General features: G+C 32.1%; 1 long non-coding RNA gene across 1 annotated transcript; it reads right to left on the reverse strand.

The window, feature by feature from the left end:
* Positions 1–1,709: 1,709 nt before the first annotated feature.
* Positions 1,710–6,726, reverse strand: LOC143055321 (uncharacterized). The gene is made up of 3 exons (XR_012971986.1): positions 6,630–6,726; positions 3,243–3,356; positions 1,710–1,819 (listed from the first exon to the last, which is right to left on the reverse strand). It is a non-coding gene; the product is annotated as an uncharacterized LOC143055321 (long non-coding RNA).
* Positions 6,727–11,726: the final 5,000 nt, after the last annotated feature.

Here is an 11,726-nt window from a genome sequence, read left to right on the forward strand (position 1 = left end):
CAGGAGCGTCTTATATCATCCTTGATTGCCAGTTTCTTGGCGGGTGTCACATGTTAAACAAAGTCTGCTTACTCTTCAGGAGCGTCTAATATCACCCCTGGTTTTCAGTGTCATGGCGGGTGTCACATGTTGAACAGGATCTGCTTACTCTTCAATAGCATCTTATATCACCCCTGGTTTTCAGTGTAATGACGGGTGCCACATGTTGCGCAGGATCTGCCTTCTCTTCATTAGCGTCTAATATTAACCCTGGCTGCCAGTGTCATGACGGGTGTCACATGTTAAACATGGTCTGCTTACTTTTTAGGATCATCTTATATCATTGTGATAGTCGTGTTTTACGGGGTTCCATAAACGACAAGTCTAGGGTTCTTTGACATCACTTTATTAAGTAAACATAGGAAATAAATAAATAACCCAATCTGTGGAACCAGGTTATATATCTAACATCTACAGTACAACCAGTATGTTACAGGGACATCATAATCTATATGTTCAGATATAAAGAATGTAATTTCCAATAACTACAGTTGTTCCAAAGTATGGAAACTTCAGTGAGTAATCACGAACACTAAATATAATGTTTCTATATAAGTTTCATCACTATATACGGTTTAAATAAGAAGTATATATTAAATATGTTTGTCTCCAATTTTCAATAGTTAACCACCATTACTTCTTTTCCAAAATCTGAGGTGTGTCCAGAATGACCAATAAGAACTGACCATAAAGGTAAACAAGGTGTGACAATTAATTTACTAATGAGTTAAACAGGTAGATACAATTACAACTATGCCCAATGAAGTATGACTGACTAGAACTTTTATACATTTTAAAGTGTGAAGAGATAAATCAAAAGATCAAATAATTAAAGTGAAGTAATCAAGTCTAATATCTGGCATATAATAAAATGTAAAATACAAATAAATGAAATACATAAAAATATACTCTGTCACATCATCCCTGGTTTTCAGTGTCAGGACGGTTGTCACATGTTGAACAGAGTATTATTTCATTTCAGGAGCGTCTTATATCATCCCTGATTGTCAGTGGCGTCACATGTTTAACAGTCTGCTTACCCTTCAGAAGCCCCTGATATCATCTATGGTTTTCAGTGTCATGACGAGTTTTGCATGTTGAATACAGTCTGCATACACTTCCGAATCACCTAATATTATCACTGGTTTTAGGCGTTGGTTCGTACTTCCCAGTTCTATTCATTGATTTATTGAGTTATTTTCTAAAGTTTTTTTTAATATAAAGTTAAGTTTGTCTTCGACCTTTTAAAAACGAAAACCTTTATTTAGGTTTACTTTTACAAATTATGACTTGGATAGAGAGTTGTTTCACTGGCACTCATACCACTTCTTCTTATATTTAAGAACAGACAAATGACTCTTCTATCTGTGATAAATATTCAAAGTATCGTAAATTTACCCTCTCAACTAATGGTACTCTTTGATATACTTTGTTATAGATAACAAACCCTTCAGAAATAGATAACAGTCAGATATCATCATTCATTACAATATGCTTTACTTAATTTAAAAAAAACATTTATTATTCAAAAAGCAAGACTTAATTAACGATATGATTGAGAAATCTATGCATGCATCTACTTGTTGTTCATATTATTGATATATACAAAAATATATTTAATATTAAAAAAATGATTCCAAAAAGATAAATGAAGCATATGTCAAACTAACCGTAGGTACTTCGCAAACAAACGGACGGCTATCATCACAATCTGTTTGTACCCATGTCCAGATGGGGAAATCTTTAAAAGAGACACATAAAGCTTGTGGTGCAGTTTCAACTGAAAAACGATATAGGCAAATTATCAATTTTACAAAGAATTATAAATTATGTTCAAAATATCAGATTGAAAAATCAGAAGAAACTATTGTACGCCGATGTTGTTTATAAATAGCGTCTATTAGATACAATTCCTGCACAATTTTATTCTGAGGAAAACACTGCTACATAAAGGACGTCAAATTTTTTGCTGTTCGAAATTCATAAATCGATTGAGAAAAAAAAATAAAGAAATCCGGGTTACAAACTTAAACTGAGGAAAACACAACAAATATATTAGATGACTACGGCACCGCAGAAACACAACACTAAAATGTAACACACACAAAAACGAACTATAATACAACAATGGCCATTTTCCTGACTTGGAACAGGACATTTTTAAGAAAACAAATGATGGGTTGAACCTGTTTTTTTATTGATACAAATATTGATTTTGTTTTTGACATTTAAAAAATGATATAGGTATCCCTGGTATGAACAGACATGCGAAATCATCATCTTACATGAATTTGACTGTCCCTCTGATATATTTCGTCCCTCTTTTACATCCTGTTGATACTGTTTACTAATACAAAATCATTTGTTGTTAATGACTTTTAATTCATATAATTTTTGTAGTACACGTTAACACGCTGTTGAGTGTTGCTTACAACATAAAACCTAGTTATTTCTATTGTGTTTGTGAGCTGTTGGATTACTGTCTAATTGATCTTTGTCTCAATTCTTTTTTATACTCAGTTTGTTTTACTTTGAAATCAGACTTTTAAAAAATTATATTTAAGCATTCCTTAATGACCAATACTATAACACTAAAACGTTACTATAATGAGGAAAATAGTTATCAAAGTTACCAGGATAATAATTTAGTATTTCAGACGGGCGTTTCGTCAACATAAGACTCATTAGTGACGCTCATATCAAAATATTTATAAAGCCAAATAAGGATCCAAAATTCCAAAAAGTTCTGCCAAATATGGCTAAGGTACTCTATGTCTGGGATAAGAAAATCCTTAGTTTTTCGAAAAATTCAATGTGTTGTTAACAGGAAATTTATAAATATAACCACATTATCATGATTATTGATATTCATGTCTACAATGAAGTGTTGACTACTGAGCTGGTGATACCCTCGGTGACGCAACGTCCACCAGCAGTGTCATCGACACAGTGGTGTTAATAGTAGTCAAATGTACAAGGATTTTAATTTCGTACGCCAGACGCGCGTTTAATTTACATAAGACTTATCAGTGTCGATCATATCAAAATATTTATAAAGCCAAACAAGTACAAAGTTGAAGAGCATTGAGAATCCAAATTTCCAAAAAAGTTGTGCCAAATACGGCTAAAGTGATCTATGCTTAGAATAAGAAAAACACTGTTTATAATACGCATACTTGATTATCTTAAAAGGTTGAAATTACCTATTCCAAATGGTTCAGCAAGGAAAGAAAATAGACCACCGTCTGTGACAAATTCAAAAGTGTTGTCGTTGTTCAGATCATTTGCACCCGTCCAGACAGACGTTTGTGTCAGCGCTGTAATATGAATTGAATTGTTATGCGTGTCAAAGGAGTGTGTCACTCTGAATAACGTATGCAAACACACAAATACTATTAAAATCAAATGAAACTGTATGTCTTTATCATGTTAATTGTATACAAAGGCCTCGAACTACAAGTTTGACATTTGAAATATGTTTCAAAAGAACATCAGATACTACAACAATGACTATTATATAAAAGGGGCACTGTCTACAAGATATATAAAAAAACATAAAGTATGATTTTTTTGTTAAACCATTAACATGATTAATGTGTTACAATGAAATAATAATTCGCTTCAGGAAACCAGTATGCGTCAATTTCGTCAAAGTAGGCTAAGAAACACTAAGGATAAATTATTCACTTGCCGGTAAATAATAGTATTTCATTGAATTCGTATTAAAGTGAACTTCAATTTAACTCCTTAGCTAGAAATGGATAACGCATGAACTGATCGTATGTGTAAAATCGACTTTACATAAACAAAACTTGCAGCAATTTTACCAAACCTTAAAACCCATCCAACTCCACCCCACCCCCAAACTATTTGATTTGTTTTATCCTACATTGATCTTTCGATGACGTCCCTTACTGAATCGATCCACAAAAAATCATACTTTTAAAGTAAAAACGACGTTAATACTTAATAATATTAACGTGTATTTTAAATCTATTATATGAAATTAAACAGACCCAGAGAAATTCAACGGCACTAGTTCATGTTTTTCTCAGTCTTTTTTGAGGTCCTTATCTTAATATTTTATTTTTTTAGTTATTACATGGCGTTCATTGCAAAGAATATTTTTAATACGTGTCTTTTTACATGTTTATGAACTAACAAATTTGAAAATATAAATGACATTATATTATAATTTAATTTTAGATGTAACACGTCTTCTGAATGGCTGACGTTATTTTGTTATCAGACCATAGACTTAATTTAGTCATGTGACCTTGATGTCATCAACGTTTTTTCGTTGTTTTCTACGGTTTAAAATGGAATTAAGAATTAAATTATAAGAAATGACTGTAACATCTTTTCTACGGAAGCGTATTAGCGCCACACATTTTTTTTTTTTTATTTTTCTTCCTATGTTTGCGTTATAACGCAAACCTTTGCGTTATAACGCAAACCTTTGCGATATAACGCAAACCTTTGCGTTATAACGCAAAGGTTTGCGTTATAACGCAAACCTTTGCGTTATAACGCAAACCTTTTGCGTTATAACGCAAACCTTTGCGATATAACGCAAACCTTTGCGTTATAACGCAAACCTTTGCGTTATAACGCAAACCTTTTGCGTTATAACGCAAACCTTTGCGTTATAACGCAAACCTTTGCGTTAAAACGCAAACCTTTGCGATATAACGCAAACCTTTGCGTTATAACGCAAACCTTTGCGATATAACGCAAACCTTTGCGTTATAACGCAAACCTTTGCGTTATAACGCAAACCTTTTGCGTTATAACGCAAACCTTTGCGTTAAAACGCAAACCTTTGCGATATAACGCAAACCTTTGCGTTATAACGCAAACCTTTGCGATATAACGCAAACCTTTGCGTTATAACGCAAACCTTTGCGTTATAACGCAAACATCTTTATTTCAATTATTCATTAAGTTTTGTATATATGTCCGTCTGTCATTCATTTCGGATGTGATTTACTAGTAGATAAAAAAAGAAACATACATACAAGGCCAAATCATTATAATAAATATGCATAGGAATAATGGAATAATTGAAGTGCAATTATACATAAATTAAGACTGATTTGTGCATCAGAAAAGTATATAATTTAACAAGAAAATAGATATAGTATATAGTCATATTAAAATTGAAAGATAAAAAATAATGTCATACAATTGTGAAACCTCCAAGTCAAATAGACAAAATGGTCTTTCTGCTTTAAAATGAATTATTAATAAGGAAACATTTTTTATAAATCTCAGAATATGATCAAGATTCTTTGATAGAAAGTCATTGAATTTTCATTTCAATATAATGAAGTATTTTTAAGATGCTTGAGTAGCAATTTGAATAGAGAGAACATAATTTTATTAATGAAACATCTTCATTCTATACATTTATTGCCAAAGGGTAGCTTGTTTGAATGTAACCTACTTTACACAGTTCTCAAACGAGAGCTTACTTTGGAAGTATATTTATATTCGGTTATAGCTATATTAGCAGGGTTGATTTTTTTCTTAGGTATAACCTCAATTTACTCAATTTTCTTTGTAATATATATACTAGTAGTAACTTGGAAATCGTTTTTGGGGACCTTATAGTTTGTTGTTTAGTGTGAGCCAATGCTCCGTGTTGAAGACCGTAATTCGGCCTATGATGGTTTACTTTTACGAATAGTGACTTAGATGGAGAGTTTTCTTATTGGCACTCATACCACATCTTCTTATATTATTATGCTCATTATTAGTCATTGATATGATCTAATTATTCAAGTAGTTTACTTTGCAATTACTACAAAGGTGATAAATTTTATTATATCCAGCCTCCTCCATTAATAACTACTGTTTCCTTTGAATCTTAAATAAGAAATAAGATAAAACAAATGTTTGCGTTATATCGCAAAGGTTTGCGTTATATCGCAAAGGTTTGCGTTATAACGCAAAGGTTTGCGTTATAACGCAAAGGTTTGCGTTATATCGCAAAGGTTTGCGTTGTAACGCAAAGGTTTGCGTTATAACGCAAAGGTTTGCGTTATATCGCAAAGGTTTGCGTTATAACGCAAAGGTTTGCGTTATATCGCAAAGGTTTGCGTTATATCGCAAAGGTTTGCGTTATAACGCAAAGGTTTGCGTTATATCGCAAAGGTTTGCGTTATATCGCAAAGGTTTGCGTTATATCGCAAAGGTTTGCGTTATAACGCAAAGGTTTGCGTTATATCGCAAAGGTTTGCGTTATAACGCAAATGTTTGCGTTATAACGCAAAGGTTTGCGTTATAACGCAAACATAGGAAGAAAAATAAAAAAAAAAATGTGTGGCGCTAATACGCTTCCGTACTTTTCTGTCTATTCGAAACAATATAACAAATGTGGTGCACACTGTTAAATAACCCGCTACGCATGTTATTCAGTGTTCACCAATTTTTTTTATGTTACTTCTTCATAGACAGAAAAAATATTACAGTCATTCCTTAAATAATATCTAAAGAAGCCAAATCTCAGAAACATGGGTGGAATGTAGATGAATAGTTGCATTTGTGTTATATAAAAAACGAATGAACTATATACACTCATAACGTACGAATAGCAAACTTATCTCTGACAGCTTCAGCTTCTGTTGCGCTATCTGGCCTCCAAAGGTAGGCTCCGTCTGTATCGGAACAATTGGCCTGTGATGTTGCAAAAAGACACATATCCAGTTTTTACAGTTATAACACATAATATAATACAACAAATGAAACATTAATTAAATGACTTAAACTCGAAATCATTATAAACAATGAAGTATTATTGTTGGTATTATTAGGTCATTGACGTGTCTAACATTCATATTACCACATACGTTGGTGTCTAGCATCACCGAAAAGACTTCAGTTATGAAATGCACAACTAATATCAATGTCCTATGGTACATTATTTATGCCATGCTGTTTTACAAAAACAGTCGCATTTCATGAATGCCAACAATGATTAAGCCTGTCCGTAAGGGATACACAGCATCCATGTTCTACAACTGGTTGATACCGGCAGTTTAGCATTTCATTAGCTGGGTTATGATTTTATACTCAATTCCTAAACACATGTTGTTTTATTTCTTGTTAGTGGCGTTAAACTAGCGGTCGAAAACTGCGAGTATTATCAGATCTGTACATCGTGTTTTTTAGAAGGAATGTATAAATATTCGTCAACGTCTGGTCAGTACAATTGTTACTTGTTACTTAGGGAATGGTTGAATATAACCACATTTCAATCAATGTACATGAGATATCAAGCAATCAAGATAAATGATACTTACACAATGTTTAGATACTAACCTGTGCACTTTCCCACGTGTAATCTGTAGTTATACTACTGTAGTAGTAACAATTATCACTAACAGTTTGGTTTTCTAACAAAAAATATCCGTCCGGGCATGATGGAACACATGGGGCTAATCAGGTGAAAAATATGGGTTAAATATTTGAACAGATAGCAACAACATTACATTCAACTGATAAAATATGCTAACAATATAATCTAAAATGTACGTTATTGCAAAGACCGATGTATGGTCGCAGTTTTTTGTTTTAGCTACCCTAGTCCCTTATTGGAGAGATAACTGGTTTCCGGTAGAAATTAATCTATAGACTTGCTTCTCACACGCTAAACTACCACGGCTTCTGAGAGAGGTAATATTCATATCAGTTATCAGAGTTTGTATTGTAAAATGTTTGTTTGCAGATTGAATTAATATTGATGAAGGGACACAAATTTGAATGCTATCTATTGAAATATTGTTTCTTCACGTAAACAATATCTATCTTGGGATTTAAGAACAAGTTGTCGTCATTTAAACTGATTTGTGCCAAAAATAAGATATAACTAATATGAGCATATATTACGATATTTAAACCTAAAAGAATCTGGCCTCGTCATTAGGTCAATGTTTTATTTTGATGTTAAGAAAATTATTAGAGCTCTTTTATCTATAGTACCACATAAATAAAGCACGACTTTTGCAGATTAATTCATATTTGCCTTTATAAACAACAGCACTTGTCATTCTACCATGAAATTTACGATTCATTAATATAAAAACAAAAATGACATCCGTCGAACAATAGACGAAACGCGATTTTTAAATTCGTACTTTATTTGTCCTTTTAAACTCTTTTTAATCGATCGTGACACAGCCTTACACATATTTTAAATTCTAAATACCCGAAGGTCCCAGAGGACCAGTATCTCCTTTAGGACCTGTGGATCCAGGTGGCCCTGTTGGTCCAGATCCCCCACGAGGTCCTGTGTTTCCTTGATCTCCTGTATCACCAGAATATCCCTTTTCTCCCTTTGGTCCAGTGGTTCCCATTTTTCCTGTTGACCCAGTTGGTCCTCTTGGACCAGATGGTCCAAGTGGCCCAGTAAGTCCAATAATTCCAGAGGGTCCAGGAGGTCCTGTTTCTCCTTGTTTTCCCTTTAAACCATTAGCACCAGGTGGTCCATCGGATCCGTCCATTCCGGGGGCACCACTTTGTCCAATAGGTCCAATTTGTCCTGGTGGTCCAGCAGGTCCTATTTGACCGGTGTTACCGCTTTTTCCAGGATCTCCTATTTGGCCTTTTAGTCCTGAAGACCCAGTAAAACCTCGAGGTCCAACACGTCCTGTTTTTCCAGCGTCTCCTTTATATCCTTTTGACCCAGGAGTTCCAGCTTGACCAGGATATCCTCTCATTCCTGCAAAATGTCTAACATAAATAGAATGATAACAGTAGCTATGATAACATTAATTTCGGTTGCTTGGTTTACATTTTTGAAAAATATTTTAATTATTTTACATGTTTTATGCAGCATTCAGAATTAGGAAGATAACAGTTATGTGTAATACACCATTTGGGTAAAAAAAACTCATCGATAACGAAGATCTATCACCCAATTGGAAAGTCTTACCAAAATTTTATTTTGATAAACTTGGACAAGAATTCATTATATTTAAAATGAATTTCAACAATATTAGTTTGGTCTATAATCTGAAAGAACTAATTCCACAATTTTACTTAAGAATAATCAGATCATGGATAAATTCAAAATCTGAAAAAGAATCAGATCATCTTTCATATAAACAAATTGACAGCAGCTTATATGGGGCAATAAAAATATCAAATTAAACGGTAAATGTCTCATGTTCAAAAACTGGATAAACAGTAAAATTCTATTTTTAAATGACATTATTGATAATAAAGGAAAATTTAATCAAAACATGATCTTAGATAAACTATCTTGTCATGCTAACTGGTTTTCGGAATATTCTAAATTAATGAAAGCAATACCAAAACAGTGGTTACAAGAGCTAACTAAAGAAGAATCAATAAAGACAAAAGTTGCTATTGACTCCGAATATAAATTTAAAGATAAAAAAGGAAAAATGGTATCACTTAAAAACATTTCCTCCAAAGACATTTACATCTCCCTTTTAAATAGATATTATGAAAAACCAATAGGATTTCAAAAATGGGACAACATATTTATCTTGGAAAACAACACAAGCAAAAGACAACAAATGCTAAATTATACCTTTTATTATATAAAAGATAATAAATTCAAAATGTTAAGATGGAAATTTCTGCACTACATTTTACCAACCAAACAATTACTATTCTCTTGGAAAATAACTAAAACTCCACTATGTAATATTTGTGATGTCATCGAAGATTATGAGCACTACTTTTTGACATGCACATTTCTGAAATCATTTTGGGCTAAAATAAAACTATTACTTGATAAACTTAAGATAGGACATCATATAATATCAATTAGATCACTTTTGTACGGATACAAAATAAACGATACAAGTTATTACAGTATTAATGATTTAATAACAATTATTCTTTTTACTGTATACAAAGGATACTATATATCCGAACAAAAAACAAAACAAATTACTATGTTTGAAATTTTCAAAAAAGAATTTCTTCAATATAATGAAACATTGATAAATAAAGAAGGCAAATATGAAAAATTCCATAATCTGGTTGCAGCAAAAATTAAATTAATTTCATGAATTAGAATTTATAATACATCATGTTATCTTATTTTTATTCAGTTACATACATGTCATTACTACTATATAAATATATATTGTGCACTAACAAGTACTAACTTTATCAATGAAATGCTATATACTAATGTTAACGAGGTCGGGATAAGGTACTGGTACTTAATGTATCTCTCACAAATGTAAAAATCAAATCAAATATCATCTTGCAAAAAAAAAAAAAAAAAAAAAAAAAAAAAAAAAAAAAAAAAAAAAGGAATGGGTTATTTGAAATTGCATTCTATTTTGCCACATGAATAACTTAAATTTGCATTTTCATGGATGTTTTATAATTGGTTTTGCGTAAATTCCTATAGAAATTTGTACATTCGTTAGACACTGAAAATTGTGGTGATAATTAATAATGAATCTACAATACGTATTACCTTGTACACCTTGTTTCCCAGGAGGCCCAGGTACTCTTAATTCTGAAATTAGGAATTCAAACTAGCTTTTCTTCAACGTATCATTTTTATTACATATAATCATGTTAAATAATTTGAAATTTGTAACTTCATTCCATTCGTTTGATTGACAGATATTTTGATTTTGTCATTTGATTAGGGATGGGGTATTTTGGTGAATTTTTCTTTTTTCATATAATCAGTGTTGATATAAAATTCAATATTCAAAGTTTTTCAAACAAAGTTAAAGGTGATAAATGCATTAGTATGATTATATTTCAATCTGTGATTGCTTTACAATCTTTTTATTGTGTTACCTTTAGCTACAGAATAATCATCGCGTAGACAGTCTTCATGAATTCAATGTTTCAGCATCTAATTTATAATGGTTAACTTTATATATATAATGTCTGTTGGTTTTGTATTTAAGTGATTTTACCTTTTTCCTATAACCTAACAATAAAAGTAACACCACACTATTAGTAGGATTCCCGTTGTTTATTCAACAAATAACAACTTCTTATTGAGCGCTTTTGGAAATAGTTTCAGGGGTTCATTATATTTTTAAACCGCGAATTAGTTGATTTTTCATTCTTGTATGAATTATGAAACTACAGAGGGGTTGAAACTCACCAACTACTTTATAAGGTTCATCTGTAAAAATAAATAATAAAGCAAGTCTACTTTATGTTTATAAAACGAGAAAACTAACTGGCCAACAGGTACAAACAAATTCAGCGGGATTAAACGTTTTAAACAGTCGCCAACCACCATCCTAACCAGCATTTGTAACATAATATTACAATATAGACACATTGTAAAATATCAATTTTGGTATTTATTCATACATCTCAGTCACCTTTTTGCTGATTTCTGTATGATTTCAATGTTACTAGATTTAAAAGAGGGACGAAAGATACCAGGGGGACAGTCAAACTCGTAAATCGAAAATAAACTGACAACGCCATTGCTAAAAAGGAAAAAGACAAACAGACAAACAATAAAATTGAGCATGTAAACAATAGTACACATTACACAACATAGAAAACTAAAGAATAAGCAACACGAACCCCACCAAAAACTAGGGTTGATCTCAGGTGCTCTGGAAGGGTAAGCAGATCCTGCTCCACATGTGAACCCGTCGTTAAAGTGGCAATCCTAATTTATTAACAGGTTTGTGATTACGACGGAGGTAACATTTGAT

Source organism: Mytilus galloprovincialis, chromosome 12 (genome assembly GCF_965363235.1).
Source record: "Mytilus galloprovincialis chromosome 12, xbMytGall1.hap1.1, whole genome shotgun sequence".
Classification (NCBI taxonomy): domain Eukaryota; kingdom Metazoa; phylum Mollusca; class Bivalvia; order Mytilida; family Mytilidae; genus Mytilus; species Mytilus galloprovincialis.